Source organism: Pongo pygmaeus, chromosome 8, assembly GCF_028885625.2.
Source record: "Pongo pygmaeus isolate AG05252 chromosome 8, NHGRI_mPonPyg2-v2.0_pri, whole genome shotgun sequence".
In the NCBI taxonomy this organism is placed as follows: Eukaryota; Metazoa; Chordata; class Mammalia; order Primates; family Hominidae; genus Pongo; species Pongo pygmaeus.
In genome coordinates this window covers 52,032,737-52,049,518 of record NC_072381.2, presented here as the reverse complement: position 1 = coordinate 52,049,518, position 16,782 = coordinate 52,032,737, and positions in this window count along the sequence as shown.

Here is a 16,782-nt window from a genome sequence, read left to right as displayed (position 1 = left end):
TGGATGTACAGTTTCGCTTCCAAAGACATGTTATAAAAAAGGGCACAGATAGGATAATAAGTAAAATATGCACCAGATTACCATAGGCTTTGAACAGAGAATTTACCCTATTCTATTCCCCATCTCAGATTGTGCTTAGCTATGTTGTCCTACCAAAATTCCCTGATATGGTGATATATCAGTTAGCTAAAGCTGAGTAAAAAAGAGCCAAAAAATCTTAGTGATATACAACATACAACATGACTGCAGGTCAGCTGGGGCTAGCTGACCTAGGCTGAGTTCAATGGGGCAGCTCTGTTTCAAGCTATGAGTCCAACTGGACTTGGCTCCTCACTGAGATTTAAACTTCTCTGCTGATATTCCATCTGGGGCTCAGGCTGAAGGAGAAGTTCAAAGAAGTGTTATGCATGAGATGGCAGCAGTTCAAGAGGACAAGCCCAGCTATGCAAGGTCATTTCCATTCCTCCGTGAGTCACATCTGCTAACATCCATTGACCAAAGCAAGCTGCATGGCTGAGCACAGTAGAGAGACAAAGAACTGTCCCTCACCTACCCTGAGGCCAAAGCAAGTCAGAGCCATGCCCAACATTAATAGAACCAGTAACTACACTATTCCAATGAAATGGAGAGGTGGAAGAGTGAATATGTTTGAACAGCAATCTCATCTATCACAGTCAATAATACAATTTCAGAAATATTAAGGAAACCAGTATTTGTATCTATCTCATTGAATATAATAATGAAAAATTTCCCATCTTACATTACCAAATCCAACTCACTTTTTCCACAGATAATTTTAAATCTTCCCCCAAAAGAAGCCCCATTCCATTTTCTCATGGAAATAATAAACTCAAAATTTCCCATCCCCTAGAGCAGTTTCACTCTGAAACAGATACAGTTTCTCTACACTTCCAGACTAGGCTATATAAAGTTCTACAAGGACACACAAACATAGACAAAAAAGAATATTGCAATATTAGTCGTGTGTGTGTGTGTGTGTGTGCATACATCACATGAGAAAATTCCCAGATCCAAATGAGGTTACAATAGCAGCTTGTAATTAGAGTAGCTGTTCCATTATACAAAAAATTTATCTCCCAAAAGGTATTGTTAAATCAAGTTTAGCCGGCCGGGTGCGGTGGCTCATGCCTCTAATCCCAGCACTTCGGGAGGCTAAGGCGGGCGGATTACCCGAGGCCAGGAGTTTGAGACAAGCTTGGCCAACATGGTGAAACCCCATCTCTACTAAAAATACAAAAAATAGCCAGGAATGGTGGCACACGCCTGTAGTCCCAGCTACTTGGGAGGCTGAGGTAGGAGAATCGCTTAAACCCAGGAGATGGAGGTTGTGATGAGCCGAGATCACGCCACTGCACTCCAGCCTGAGTGACTGAGCGAGACTCCGTCTTAAAAATATAATAAAAAATAAATCAAGTTTAGCCTAAAGCTGCCTCCTTACATATTTTAAGTTCAGCCTCAAGGTTTTTCTGTACATCATGAACTATAACGAGTGGAGTTGTACACAGACTGTAGTCTACCCTTGTGCTAATCAATGAGTTTTGGCCAATCAAATGTAGCCAACTGTTTGAACCCTGTTCAAATAAGGTGAACACCAAGCTGTAACCAATCAGCTATTTCTGTACCTGACTTCCGTTTTCTGTACCTCACTTTCCTTTCTCTGTCCATAAATCTTCCTCCACCACGTGGCTGTGCTGGAGTCTCTGAGCCTACTCTGGCTCAGAAGGCTGCCTGATTCGCGAATCATTCATGGCTTGCTCACTTAAGCTCCTTTAAATTTAATTCGGCTGAAGTTTTTCTTTTATCAGATGGTGTCTGAGCGGATCTGAAGTAGAGCTTCTAACGACTCCCAGGAGTGCTGAGTGACCGAAGCCAGGTACCTGCAGGACCTATTTGTGTCCGTTGCTCTCTCAGAGCAGTTGGAGGTCATGGTAAGTTTTCTCTCCAATGTCAGAGCTCCACGGATTTGTGTTTTGAGCTCTCTGAGTTTCTTTGAGCAAATTTCTGTTCCAAACTGGGTTTGAAAGTCATGACAGAAACTGGGCTGTTCGAGGAATGGATTTGATCCGATAATTAACTGGCTTGGATACAGTTAGAGGCCTCTTACATCTGACTGGGTCAGAAAGAAACTGGTAGTAAATGGTAATATTGCAGGGGGTGTAAAATTAGGCTATTGAAAATTCACAGGGATTTTTGTGTTTTACCCCTTTGTTTCTTTTTTTTTTTTTTTTTTTTTGAGACAGTCTCGCCTTGTTGCCCAGGCTGGAGTGCAGCGGCACAATCTCAGCTCACTGCAATCTCTGCCTCCCAGGTTCAAGTGATTCTCCTGCCTCAGCCTCCTGAGGAGCTGGGACTACAGGCGTCTACCACCACGCCCTGCTAATTTTTTGTATTTTTAGTAGAGATGGGGTTTCACCATGTTGGCCAGGCTGGTCTTGAACTCCTGACCTCAGGTGATCCACCCGCCTCGGCCTCCCAAAGAGCTGGGATAACAAGTGTAAGCCACTGCACCCGGCCTTGTTTCATTTTTCTTATGCACTTTGGTAGGAGAAAAATCATTGGCTAAGTTGATCAAAGGAACCTGAGAGCAAAGGCAAAATCTGAGGCAAAAATTGGATCCTTAATTTCTTTCTTTTTTTTTTTTTGAGACGGATTCTCGCTCTGTCGCCCAGGCTGAAGTGCAGTGGCACGATCTCGGCTCAATGCAAGCTCCACCTCCTGGGTTCACGCCATTCTCCTGCCTCAGCCTCCCAAGTAGCTGGGACTACAAGCGCCCGCCACCACGCCCGGCTAATTTTTTTTGTATTTTTAGTAGAGATGGGGTTTCACCATGTTAGCCAGGATGGTCTCGATCTCCTGACCTCGTGATCCGCCCACCTCGGCCTCCCAAAGTGCTGGGATTACAGGCGTGAGCCCCCGCGCCCGGCCTGGATCCTTAATTTCTGAAGAACTGAGTTCCTTCTGGCTAATACCTGCCTAAGTGTTAGGCCCCGGAAGCAGCAGTCTTATAGAAATGGCGAAATCTTACTAAAGATAACTTAGAGTGGAATGTTCCAAATGAACAAAACTGCATTGAAGTGCATTTGAAAATGAGGGCTCCCAAGTTAGTTTCATCTAGGGATGTCTATTGATATGCAGAAGCTTCTAAAAGGATTTCAGTATTTTTATTTAAAGACTTTACAAAAGGCAAATCGAAAGCTTATGCGACTCATTGACTTAAAAAATTAAATCTGCTAGCCTTTTAGCTTAGTTATGATCCCGATCCAAAGGAAATAGACCGCAGCACCAATCAGCTGACTTTGGGTGAGTAGTGGGTTCATTTTACCTGGTAAAGGATGGGATTGGTTTGGAGACCTTCCCCCTCAGTAAAGTCCCTCTTGGTTAAACGTGGATTTGGCAGTACAGGGTTAACCACTATTCTCTTTGGAGTGATCTGCCTTGCACTCTTTGCTAACACCAGTGGGTGATAGGATTAGGCATGTACCAGGCCATAGAACGTGGGGAACTTTTTCTCCCCAAAGGGGAAAATTTGAGAGCTGATGGGACTGCTCGAAAAGATCCTTCACGACCAACACTCAGCCGCCTGAACTTTTGATTCAGCATCCCTGCAATGGTTGGGTCTTTCTCTGGCCTCCCTGAGCTCCTCATCTTCCTCACTCTGCCACAGGCAATGCTTTTCTCCCTTTCTCTTCTTTCCCTTTCTTTTCTGTTAAAAGGGCGGCCATCTTGCCCAAAGATCGCATGTTGAAATGCCTTTAATCCCCTTTGAATGTATTAAAGATGACAGGGACCAACTGGGAGCAAGTTTGAGCCTCACCAGTTCGATAGTGGATGCTAAGCAGAGTGGCTAATGTCTGTTTTGTCACATGTATTTTTCTCTGGCCAGAATGGAAAACATTAATTTGGGTCCTCCGTGCAGCTAGTTGGGTGGCAACTTGCAAAATTGAGAGGCTTTTGCCTATGGTTGCAAACTTTGCTACAGGTTCCTGAAACAAACAAAAAACTGGATGAGGTCTCCATCTTGTTTTATGTCCTTGGGAGCTTGACCTTGTAACCACATGGCAGTACTTTGTCTTGGTGTCTACCATCTAGGGAAAAGGAATTTTGGGGCTCATATCATAGTTAGCTCTAAAAATTATTTTGAGTAGTTAAAAGCCATTGCAAGCTCAAAATTGATTGCTTTAGACTCTTTGTGGGAAAAGCAATGGAAACTGCCCAATGTTTTAGGTCAGCAGCTAAGGGTTTGCCATTTTATAATGGCAGCCTGGGTTCTATCCTGGCTTACAGAATGAGTACATTCTGGTGGACATCTCTGTGACGTTTACCATTTGTTGATTCTCTTCCCCTCCATTAACAACTTCTGGCTTCCCTTCTTAAATTTTCCTTTCTCTGAGCTACCTTTGAAGATTCTTAATTTTGTAAAAATTGAAAATACCTCATACACTCATGGTTAAGTCATAACCTTAGTTGAGGTTTGTTGGTTTCACTTGTAGGGTTACTTTTGGTAAAGTTTAAAAGCCAGATATATTGGCTGTTTGCCCTGGCTAAAGTAGAGTAATGAGAAATTAAAAGAACATTTTTGTTAGTGCTGTGGTTAAAAGTCAGTTTAATTAAAGCTGACTTGGATACATATATCCAAGCTATATGTATATTTAAATGGCCTTTATGGGTTTTTATTCTCTTCTTGGATCTTATTTTTCTGAAGAAAATAGGTTTGTTTTTTCTTCTCAGTCAACTGAATTGTTTTTCTCCATTTTGTCTTCTTTCCACGCTTAATGTACACATGAGAAGACCTAAGATAACTTCCAATTATCTTAGGATAATTGGAAACAGAGGAAGTGCCATAGACCCGGTTTTGGGACAAAATCTCGGTTTTCCTCATGAAACCCCAGGAATTGAAAGTAAATAGATTTTGCATTGTGTTATCTGAAGGTTTTCAGTTTTGGGGGTATCAAAAATTACTTGCATTATAAGAGAACTTTTGTGTGTAATAACTACGTAGGAAATACACTTTTAGAGATGGTTAATGGCAGTTATGGGGGGATACTTCTCATGCTTGAATCAGAGAAGCATGCTCTTGGCCACCTAGAAGGTACGGAAAAATCCCCACCCCCTACTAGGAGTCAAATTAATTGACTCCCACGGGGGACAGGCTGATTGCAAAATGGGCTGATTGGCTTTGGGTTGCCATGCAATTAAATGCATGGTAAAAGCATTGCACTGTCTTCTATAGCATTTTCCTCTTTTTGGGGATCCGGGATGTGATATAAAAATGGGACCCTTAATTTTGGAGATCTGTTTTTGTCATTCATTTGTGCCTCCTTATTAGGTCCTAGAAACTGCATCCTTTCCTGGCCCTGCTCCTTGAAGGACTCCACCCTGAAGCCAGTAATCTAATTAAGAAACTTAAAAACTAGCAAACGAAAAATCTTACAATTACTGGATCTTTTTCTGTCTGTGTAGTTATGTATGTGTTGTGTGTGTGATGTTTATATAAACGAATTCTAAGTAATTGGCTTAAAGAAAAATAAGGCTTAAATAAAACATTTTGAAAGAAAAAACTGTAATGCCTTGTAGTTCACGTGACTTTAGTAATCTTTGAGAAATAAAAACAGTTTTAAAGATTATTGGTGAAATAAAGACATTTGGTCTAAATTAGGTAGGTCAGGCTGGGTGCAGTGGCTCATGCTCATAATCCCAGCACTTTGGGAAGCCAAGGCAGGCGGATCCCTTGAGTCAGGAGTTCAAGACCAGCCTGGCCAACATGGTAATGCCCCATCTCTACTAAAAATACAAAAATTAGCTGGACATGGTGGCACATGCTTGTAATCCCAGCTACTCAGGAGGCTGAGGCAGGAGAATTGCTTGAGCCCAGGAGGTGGAGGTTGCAGTGAGCCAAGATCGCACCACTGCACTCCAGCCTGGGCAGCAGAGCAAGACTCCATCTCAAAAAATAATAATAATAAAATAAAATAAGTAAATAAATTAGGTAGGTCAGATATTAGGTTTACTAAATGCTTTAAGGTCATAAACTGCTTCTTTGGCTTTTGAAAATTGTTCAACGTGCATGCTTAACAGCTAGGTCAGACCTAAGGACATGTGGAATTAACCACACCCCTAGCTATGCTGAAAAGAGTCAGACCTTATCTGTACTTCTGTCTGGTGTCCTAGGCTCCAAACCTAGTACATAATTAAAATCACTTACTTAACAGGGTCTTCACCAAAAATTAAAATTGCTAAGAATTAACATTGTAACATGTAATTAAGACTACTAAAAAAAGCTTTACATGCAAAGTATATAAGGGAAGTAAAATGTGCTTTTACTAAAAGATTATAACAAGGCATGGAAATGTAAATTTTTGCCTAGTTTAGAGGGTTAAAGTATTGTTTTAAATTAGGATAAAGCTAAAGGTTTGAACAAGTTGTGAAACATTTGTGAAAAATTAATTGTAACAGAGACTCTATGTATGAACGCATTGGCTAAATTTAAAGGGGTATTACTCAGTTTTTTCTGTAAATTGAACATTGGAATAAAACCACAACAGTTTCCTTAGAGCACTGATCTGCTCTTTAACAAAAATTGTAAAGGGTTATAAAAAAGACTTATGAGAATCTTATCTGATAGTCAGACATTACAATTGAACATATTTGTCTATAAGGTTTTATTAAGAATGGGGTTTGACATCAATAATGCACTAATGCAATGGTAAAATTGGCTTTCTCTCTTGAACAAGATTTTTATGCTAAAACATTTTTGTTTGCCTTTTGAATAAACACCAGAAAAAGAAGGGAAAGACAAGAGACAGATGGTTTGGAAAGCTAAGTCTTCCCTCCATCTATGAGTAAAGGTTTATGCCTTTTATATTTTTGAGTCACATTTTGGCTAAATGAATGACTTATGTTGACCTGGGATTCTATTTCATAATATTAAGTGTTTTAAACCTTAATAACATATTTGATAAGCTTCCCAAAATAAAATTTCAGCTTCAAAACTGTCTTTTCTGACCTCTAACTTTGAGGTGCCACAGAGGGCCCCTGAAGCATCCAAAAGAGAGGTTAACAGGATTATTTGACATGTTAAGTTACCTGAGAAGCATTGTCAAAATAAAAACTAATGTTTAACCTTCTTCAGGCTATATTTTAGTGAATGATATTAATATATGTTCCAAAATTATATGGGGTTTCTAAAATTCTAATATGTCTGAGTATATGCTATCAATCATAATTATGGTTATTATGTTAAGTTATTGTAAACCACAGAAATAACCAAATTTTCTTGTCCATTCTGTTTTTAACTATGCCTATTTAAAGTCATTTGCACAGTTATTTGCTTGCTGCTGATGCTGTAAGATCTTGGTGTGTGTGTATGTGTGTTTAGATGTGTTTACACATATGTACATGTATTGTGTTTTATGTTGTGTCTACACGGCAAAATCTGGCATAGCTGGCCAAAAATTCCTTAAAGAATTCTATTTAGATAAATGAGCACTCATATAAAATATACAGCAATTAACCAAAATCTTTTTCGTTCACGTGACTTAAGTAAATATTGGATATATTAATTGGCTTCAAAATTGTTGATAACATAAAATTAGAAATGTCTTCAAAATTGTCAACATATATTTTTTGCCTGGGTTAACTGATTAGACGGTTTATTTGCCTCTGTTAGATCCTTTAAGGTTATAAAGCTGTGAACCCAGCCTAAAACAGAATGATTTTTGTGTAATTCTTTGATAATTAAGATTATTTTAATATTGTTGATTCAATAAAAACAGCTATAGCTTGTGAGCTATCAACCAAATACCCATGTATTTAACTTTAAGGCTCTTACTTAGGTAAACACTTGATATTAACAGGCTACCAAGTTGACTAATAAAAGAACTTAATGACTAGCTCTAATACCTCAATTTTCATAGTAAACTCTAGATATAGTTGTTAAAAAAAATTAGATGACTGTACATATAAACTCTAGATATAATTGTTAAAAAAATTAGGTGACTATAAATAGAATAAATGTTTATAAATAAACTTTTCATGTAATCTAAAATCTTAAAGTTATGGTAAACTAAATAATAGGTACTCATTAAATGTCTGGTTCATATCCAAATAAGAAAAAACAAACAAATTGCTAAATAAATATAAGTTTGTTCTTGGCTTCTTTAATTTTATAATGATACTAAATATATTTAGGTCTATTAATCAAAATATAAGTAATATGAAAAAATAATTTATCTGAGAAAGACTCTTAATGTGGTAAATTGTTGTCCTAAAGAAAAACGACCAGTTATTTAAGAAACAGGACGTATAGAAAAAAGCAAAAAGTACAAGTATGTCAACTATGGTCCAAGTAAGTCATAAAAAGGTTCATAAAGGGGGAAGTTATGAAATAAATTTTGTGTATGATCAAGTTGTTTATAATTAGAAGGGAATTATTTATAAATGTTTCTAAAGATTAAAATTTGATCCTAAAAATACACTAATACTAAACCAAAAAAATGTGGCCCTCTATTTAGAACAACAAGGTTTTTTTGAAGTATTGATCTGCTCTTAATAAAATTGCAAGAGGGTTTTATTTTTAATTTTAAAATCTGTTTTTTTTAACAACAATCTTCTAAACTGCAGCCAGTTTCAATATCTGCCACATTTCCTGAGATCTAATTAATTTCCCTAGTTTTGGCTTAAAAATACGGTCCTCTTTATTTACAATGGTAATTCATTCCTTGAGGTAAAGTTTTCCTTTTGAAATTTCTCAAATTTTTGTCTCAGAAGTTCAGCTTCTGCTGTACCTTGCAGCGCATGACTTGCAGCAAAAGATCCTTGCCTTCTGAACTTTCTCCCCTTGAAAAGGTGTATTTTTTTGCTTGGCTGGGGTGATAATTCTCTCCTTCAACCTCTTTTGTCAACTCTTACATCTTTTTTATTCCTGCCAGTTCTAACTCTGCTATTATGGTCTGATGCTGAACTGTTTCTCTTAAAAGCCTAAAAAAGCAATGTTTTCCTCTAGTATAATTTGATTCTATACTCTTGGCTTTTCTCAATATGTCTGAATTGTACCATGTAACCAGGAAACATTTCCATGCTGTTACTAAGAGCCATGTATTTTCTTTCTCAAGGTACTAGTTTTCTTGTTTACATTCTTCTGTAATATAGTGTACACTCACAATCTTGGACATATTCTTCCTGTGTATGATTAAAATCAAGTATATTTTTCATTAGGTTCAACTTCCAGGTTATATTAGTGAGATTCTGGTAAGGAGAAACAGTCATTCTGCAGAAGATTTTCTTTTTAACTTTTTGGTTACTGAGCCAAAAAAAAAAAAAATTTATCAAGATAATTTATTGTATTGTCTTTATTAGGTTTTTGATTACTTAGAAAAACTGATATTGAAAAAGTTTAAGGTGTTTACATCCATGTAACTTTCTATATTGCTTCTAAAACCTTGACTATCACTTTAGTTAAGTGAATGACTATTATTTTTCAGTGATCTGTGATTCTGTTTCAATCAAATATTTTAAGCTTTTAAACATCATTGACAAACTTCCCCCAAATAAAATCCTAACCTAAGTCTTCATGACCTAGAATTAACCTTGGGATTTTTCTAATTGGGTCCCTGGAAAGTCTCAAGAGATATACCTCTCATCTTGTAGATGGGGATATTAAATGATTACTGTTATTTGGTAAATCATACAAAAAACATTGTCAAATGATAAGTGATACTAGATCTTCTTTTAGTTGCATTTATTGGTATGTTGTTGATATGAAAGTTTTGAAAATTCTATAAATTTATAAAAATATCAGATAAGAAAAAAAGAAAAAAGTATAAACAAATTTATAGAAATATATCTTAGTCATAATTCTGGTTATCTTAAAATGCTATATATAATAGAAATAACTAAATTTCCTTGTTGATTATAAACTTTCATCAGATTTTTAACTATGGCTATTCTAAGTTTTTGTCATCCACAGTTTTGAATTCTTCTCTAAAAACATTTACAATCAGATTAATGGAAAATATTCTAATAAATACTCTTAAATACAGGTTTCTGTTAACTTTAAGATCAATGGACTAAATAAAAATGTCCAGATCTCTACTAAATAAATTGATGGCTTCATGAAACTAGTAATCAACATCAATCAGGACAAAGATTAATTACATGAATTAAGTAACTGATAAAGATATTTTTGGCCAGGCACTTTGGGAGGCCGAGATGGGTGGATCACGAGGTCAGGAGATCAAGATCATCCTGGCTAACACGGTGAAATCCTGTCTCTACTAAAAATACAAAATTAGCCAGGCGTGGTGGTGGGCACCTGTAGTCCCAGCTGTTTGGGAGGCTGAGGCAGGAGAATGGTGTGAACCCAGGAGGCGGAGCTTGCAGTGAGCTGAGATCACGCCACCGCACTCCAGCCTGGGCAACAGAGCAACACTGGTGGTAAGCACCTGTAATTCCAGTTACTCAGGAGTCTGAGGCAGGAGAATAGTTTGAACCCAGGAGGCGGAGGTTATAATGAGCTGAGATCATGCCACTGCACTTCAGCCTGGGTGACCGAACGAGACTCTATCTCAAAAAAAAAAAATATTTTTATAACTTTTATTTAAAACACTGTTGATTCTTGTCTTAAATATTTTGTTCTCCAGATTTAAGGAAAAAATTTCTCTTTATCTATAATTTACAGCAATTTGATAAAGTATACTTTTTTAAACAAGGATAAAAGCAGTTGGTTTTTTCTCCTTACTAGATTCTTCCAGAATTCAAAAACTATTTGTGAGTATTCTTATGGCAATATGATTATTTGCCTAAGTGCAATGAAAATCCATTCTCTTCAGCAGGGCATGATGGCTTGTGCCTGTAATCCCAGCACTTTGGGAGGCCAAGGTGGGCAGATCACCTGAGGTCAGGAGCTCAAGACCCACCTGGCCAACATGGCAAAACTCCATCTCTACTAAAAAAAATACAAAAATTAGCTGATCATGGTGGTTTGCACTTGTAATCCCAGCTACTCGGGAGGCTGAGGCACAAGAATTGATTGAACCTGAGAGGCAGAGATTGCAGCGAGCCAAGATCATGCTACTGCACTCCTGGGAGAGTGAGCCTGGGAGACAGAGCAAGACCACATCTAAAAAAAAAAAAAAAAAAAAAAAATCCATTCTCTTTCTATAGCAGAATATAATTGATTATATTACCAAGGCTTTGACTAAAATGTCATATTTGAAGAATGCATAAAATGCCTGACTTCAATGGTTACCAGCCTTACAATGAGTACAATTAAAATTGTTATTTCCTGGCACAGGAACCTTAAAACTGTAAGCAAAATCTAAAGTCTGCCTTAGTTTGGCTTCCCAGTCTCAAAGTTTTAAATCTGAGGTTCTTACGTGATCAATGTTAAAATTTTTAAAACCTATGTTTCTAAAGTAAAGTTATAATATACCTCTTAATAAATGATAACTCTACATTGTGTTTGAGTTCTTGCTATTTACCTATAGACTAGTATAGACCTAAATTCTTCTGGGTTCCTTTAATCCAACTTTCCCTCATAAAATTACCAAAACATGAACTGTTCTATTCCTAAAGTTGAAAGTAGACAAATTTTAAGGAACACGTCTCATGACTAATGTATGTGCCACACAGAAAGTTCACCAAAAGGCCTGATGCCATAACCAGAGGCATTCAAACTGCACACCAGAATGAGAAATTGATGTTTTTCATGGGATAGACAGCTTTTCCCAAGACAGTATGGTTGATCAGCAATGGTTTTGGAGAAAGATCTTGATCAAAAGGGAGCCATAAGAAAGAAGATTATGCAAATCGGGCCATTCCTGTTATACCTGACTAAATCCAAATTGAAGGGCCCAGGGGGGAAAAAATTACATGGGGCACATAGCACCTCCTCCAAGAATTACATTTTTCACAAGCCCAACTGCTGAAGCTTCCTGTTGTAACCTGAAACCAGTTTTATTTAACAGCTACTGAAACAATCTGCTGTGACTCTACCCACGACCATCCCTCACTAATCAGAGCCACCAGCTCTCCAAAACTTTACTAATGCAAAATAACTTTCTTTCAAAATGATACATAACATTTATTCTTTTTGTAAAACCTCCCATCTTTTCTTTGTTCTTTGGACAGACCTAAGACTAGCCACTCTGTGTGTATGCCCCAATTTGCAATTCTTGCTTCCAAATAAAATGTTTTAAATTTAGATGTTCATCTCTAATCTTCTATTTTATCTTTTATTTGATATTGACAAGCTCAAAGCTCCCTCCATTCCATTTCTCTGACATCTCTAGTGTGCCATCCTCACCTGCTTGCAGAGCTGGCTATAGGCAGTGGGAAGCAGGACAGCAGGGAGGAGGCACACCCTTAGTTCATCAGCAGCACACAGACACCCCACTCACATTCATTGGACAGAATTTAGTCACGTGGCCATGTCAACCTGCATGTAGTCCAGGCTTGTGCTCTGAAAGAAGAGGAAACTGGAATCTGGTAGACCACTAGCAGCCTTTCTATCTTTTTGCACTGAATTCTGGAGTATCCCTTGCCTTGTTCTTCTACATCACTAATTCTCTATGTATGTTATCATGATAGTAACCCTAATCATTAAGTTATTTAGTGTATTTTGACAATCATATCTTTCATTGCCAAGATCTAATTATTTCATTTCTATAATCACTTGTTCTTGATATACTTTCATTCCTCTTGAGATATTTCCTTCTTCTAAAATCTCTTCTTCAGGCTGGGCGCAGTGGCTCACGCCTGTAATCCCAGCACTTTGGGAGGCCGAGTCGGGCAGATCACTTGAGATCAGGAGTTTGAGACCAGCCTGGCCAATATGGTGAAACCCCGTCTCTACTGCAAATACAAAAATTAGCCGGGCATGGTGGTGCTGCACCTATAATCCCAGCTACTCGGGAGGCTGAGGCAGGACAATCGCTTGAACCTGGGAGACAGAGGTTGCAGTGAGCTGAGATCGCGCCACTGAATTCTAGCCTGGGCGCCAGAGAGAGACTTCATCTCAAAAAGTAAAAATAAATAAATAAATAAATAAATAAATAAAATCTCTTCATTCAATTAACTCTATTTCCTTGGTGCCGGTATTCAATTGTGACTTTTTTCACAATTGTTTGTGTCTTGTTTGAATACCTATCTTTGACCTAAGATTCTCTGAGATCCTTCAGTGAGCATTATCTTTGTTACCTGCAAGCAGTGAAGGCTGTCTCCAGGGCTGGGGAGGTGGAGAGAATTCTACTGGGCTGAGTGTGCCAGTAGTTAGTGTTCTATGCATGGGAGGTCCCCAGTGCTTCTGGGGCTACCCTCACACTCCTACTCAAGTGCCCGCTCCCAAAGTTGCCTGCTGCTGGGTGAAGGAGGACAGAACCAACAATCTCAACTCTGGTTCCTGTCAATGAAAGAAAAAAATCAGGCTTTTCGATAATTAAAGTTAGTTTTATTCAGAAGTCTTACTGAGGATTGCAACCCAGGAGAGCCTTTCACAGAATTTCTGTTAGACTGCTCCAAAGCAATGTGGCAGCCCACAGCTTCTATACTGGTGATGGAGGTTTTGCATGTGCTCAGAAGTTACATTAGAGCAGAATCTCCTCAACATTTGGGTGCACCTGGTTATAGATTATAGAGGCATAATCTCTAACTACATTATGTAATTATGTAATCTCTAATTACATAAGTTACACTGGAGCAGAATCTCCTCAAAGTTTGGGTACACCTGGTTATAGATTATAGAGGCATAATCTCTAATCCTCTTGAATATTGTCTTATGTACAAGAAGAGGCAAAAGCTAGGATCATTGAACTTATCTTTTTCTTAAAATGTAGTGATTTAGGCAAGAGACATGGCAGCCTGTGCTCTATCCTGCTTATCATCTTCAGGGCATTCTTCTGGAGGACTGCACTCAGCCACTGAGTCAGGGGCTTCGTGAAATTCTGCTGGCAAGGAGAATGAGCAAATGTGGCTTCGTATGTGTAGTATTTTGTCTCATGTTCCCAAGAGGTTTGCCTGCTGTGGCTCCAGGGCCCTCTGCTCCTTCTACGTGCCTCTTCCCTGCTGGAAGCACTCCATAAGCCCCCACACTTTCTCACCGGTCCTCCACTGCACACAGTGTGGGCTATAGTTCCCTCTGCTCACCAAATCCCTTCTTTCATCCTTCAAGGAGTCCTTGTATTTTCTGGACCATTAAGAGTAATGTGACAGGATTCTGGGGATGCAGGGAAAGAGACGAGTCATGAGTCTGGGATGCCTCTCAAGTCCATCTCACCACCACCCCATAATATTGTTCGGAACAACATTCCTACTTCCAGCCAGAAGCCGTGGCAAATATTTGGTGCAATTTTGAGAAGGAATCAGACAGAGGCAAAGAAAACAGCTCCTTGGTATCAGCTTCACTATGACTGCTGGTCAATGCACAGCAATTACCAGAAGCACACCTTCTGTGAGGTTAAAGCTAAGGTGGGCAAGTGTGCCATCAGAAGGACATTGTAACACTGTGCCTTTATCCAGGAGTGATAGTGCCTCCCCTCTTAGAGAGAGCATCAGAAAAACAATTTAGAAATGTGTAACCCTGGCAATTCTGGTCTCCAGGCCTATTCGGAGGCTCCTTCTTCCCCTCACTGTTCACTCCTTGTGCTAGGATCTCTGTATTTCCCTTCCAATGCCTTTAGGTCTGGTTTCTGGCACTCCAGTCCTAGATGGAGCACAGGATGGGTCTAAGGAGCACCTTTGCTATCACACAGAGCATGGAAACCCGTTTCTTGGGGTGTCCCTCCAAGCACTCCTGGTTCTCCCCAGTCGCACCATCTCCTCCCCAATGGCCAGTGCTCCCCGGTCACATTATCTCCTCCCCGCAGTCCTCCGTCCCCAGGAGCATCCCAGGGCTTACAAATGCCAATTTCACGGGTGGATACTGTACTCACTTACCCTGCTGACTATGCCAAATTAAGTGTGTGTGTGTTCATGTGATATATCATGTGGGGTATGTGTGTGGCACATGTGAGTATGGTGTATGTGCTGTGTGTATGTGGTATATTGTGTGGATACGTGTGTGTGTTGTGTGGTATGTGTGATGTATTATGTAGAGTGTGTGTGGTATGTGTGGTGTGTAAGGTGTGTAGTGCGTGCTGTTATGTGGTGTGTGTGATGTGTGTATGCTGTGTGTGTATTTTGGGTGTGTGGTGTATTGTGTAGGGTATGTGAGTGGCATGTGTTGCATGTGTGGTGTACTGTGTGGGGTGTGTGTATGCTGTGTGTTATGTGTATGTGGTGTGCTGTGATGTGTGGTGTGCATATGTGGTGTGTTTGTGCTGTATTGTGTGGTATGTGTATAGGGTATACTGTATGGGGTGCTAGTATGTGTGTCTGTATGTGATGTGTGTCGTGTGTGTGGGGTGTATTCTGTGGTGTGTGTGGTGTGTGTAGTGTGTGTGTGGTGCAGTGTGTGGTGCGTGTGTGTGGTGCAGTGTGTGGTGCATGTGTGTGGTGCATTGTGTGATGTGCATGTGTGGTGTGTGTGGGGGGTATATTCTGTGGTGTGTGTGTGTTGTATATGGTGTGTGTGGCGTGTGTAGTGTGTGTGTGGTCCAGTGTTTGGCATGTGTGTGGTGTGTATGTGGTGTATTCTGTGGTGTGTGATGTGTGTGGTGAAATGGGTGGTGTGTGTGTGTGTGGTATGTGGCGTCTGTGTGTGGCGTGTGTGCTGTGTGTGTGTTTGAGTGGAGAGATCCTTCAACCTGAAGGATCCTGAGACTTTCTCTTCAGGACAGGTGAGGACACCTTAGCTGGTGGCCGTGTTTCCTACCCTGGGGAGTCGACTGAGCGGAGCCCCACCATGGCTAGGTGTTAACATATGTTCAATATCACCTCTGACTTCAAAAAAGCGAGCACTCCCATTTCCAGGAATCGCCTGGGAACCGTTTCAAAGGAGTTGTGCCAGCCGGGACAGAGAGCTGGGAAGTGGGACCACAGGAGCGACTCTGAACAGTCATCAGATGCGCTCTCCAACCAGCTGCTCTGCTCACCTCAAAGCACACACCAAAGAGAGGGACAGGCTCTGAGCCCATGTGGGTGAATGAGGGTGAGCCATGCAAATCTGCTGGCCCCTGGCAGTCATGGCAGATGCTGATGGGAGGCCTCCCTCGTTACTCGGAGTAGGCTTGAAGTCATGCTTTCCAGTGTTAGGTGCACGAGCCATGCAAAGGAGGAGGCCTGGTCAGGAGCGGGGAGTTCCCTGTGGCAATGGAATGAAAAGGCTGCTGCAGGGCCCGGCCGGCTGGCCCTGGGCACGGTGTAGGGAGGGGAATCCGCAAACCAGGCAGGGCCCTCCAGCCCAGGGCATTAGTTGTGGACCCATCTTTCCTCCCCACCACCAGACTGGGAGTCCTCATCCTTTGCGCTTAGCAGTTTAGGAAGCAATCTCTAAAGAGCACAAAGCTATTTAACAATGATAAAACTTCGGCTTTAAAGGGCTGATGTGGCACACTGACACTAAAGCCAGGACACATGAGGGAGATCTCTCTTCTCCCACTCAGCAGCTAGCCTCCCTTCCGAGGGCCCACCTCGGACTGACTGGAGGAGACCACTTGGAACGGCAAAGATGGGGGCAATGCAAAGGCCACAAGGATGGCTTCATAGACAGGATGTGGACTTGGCATTGGGCAGACCTGGATTTAAATCCCAGCTCTGCCTCAGTCTGTTTTCCATTAAATGAAGATACTTGTGCAAGGGTTCTGTGAGAATTCCAGTGGCTGAAGTGTG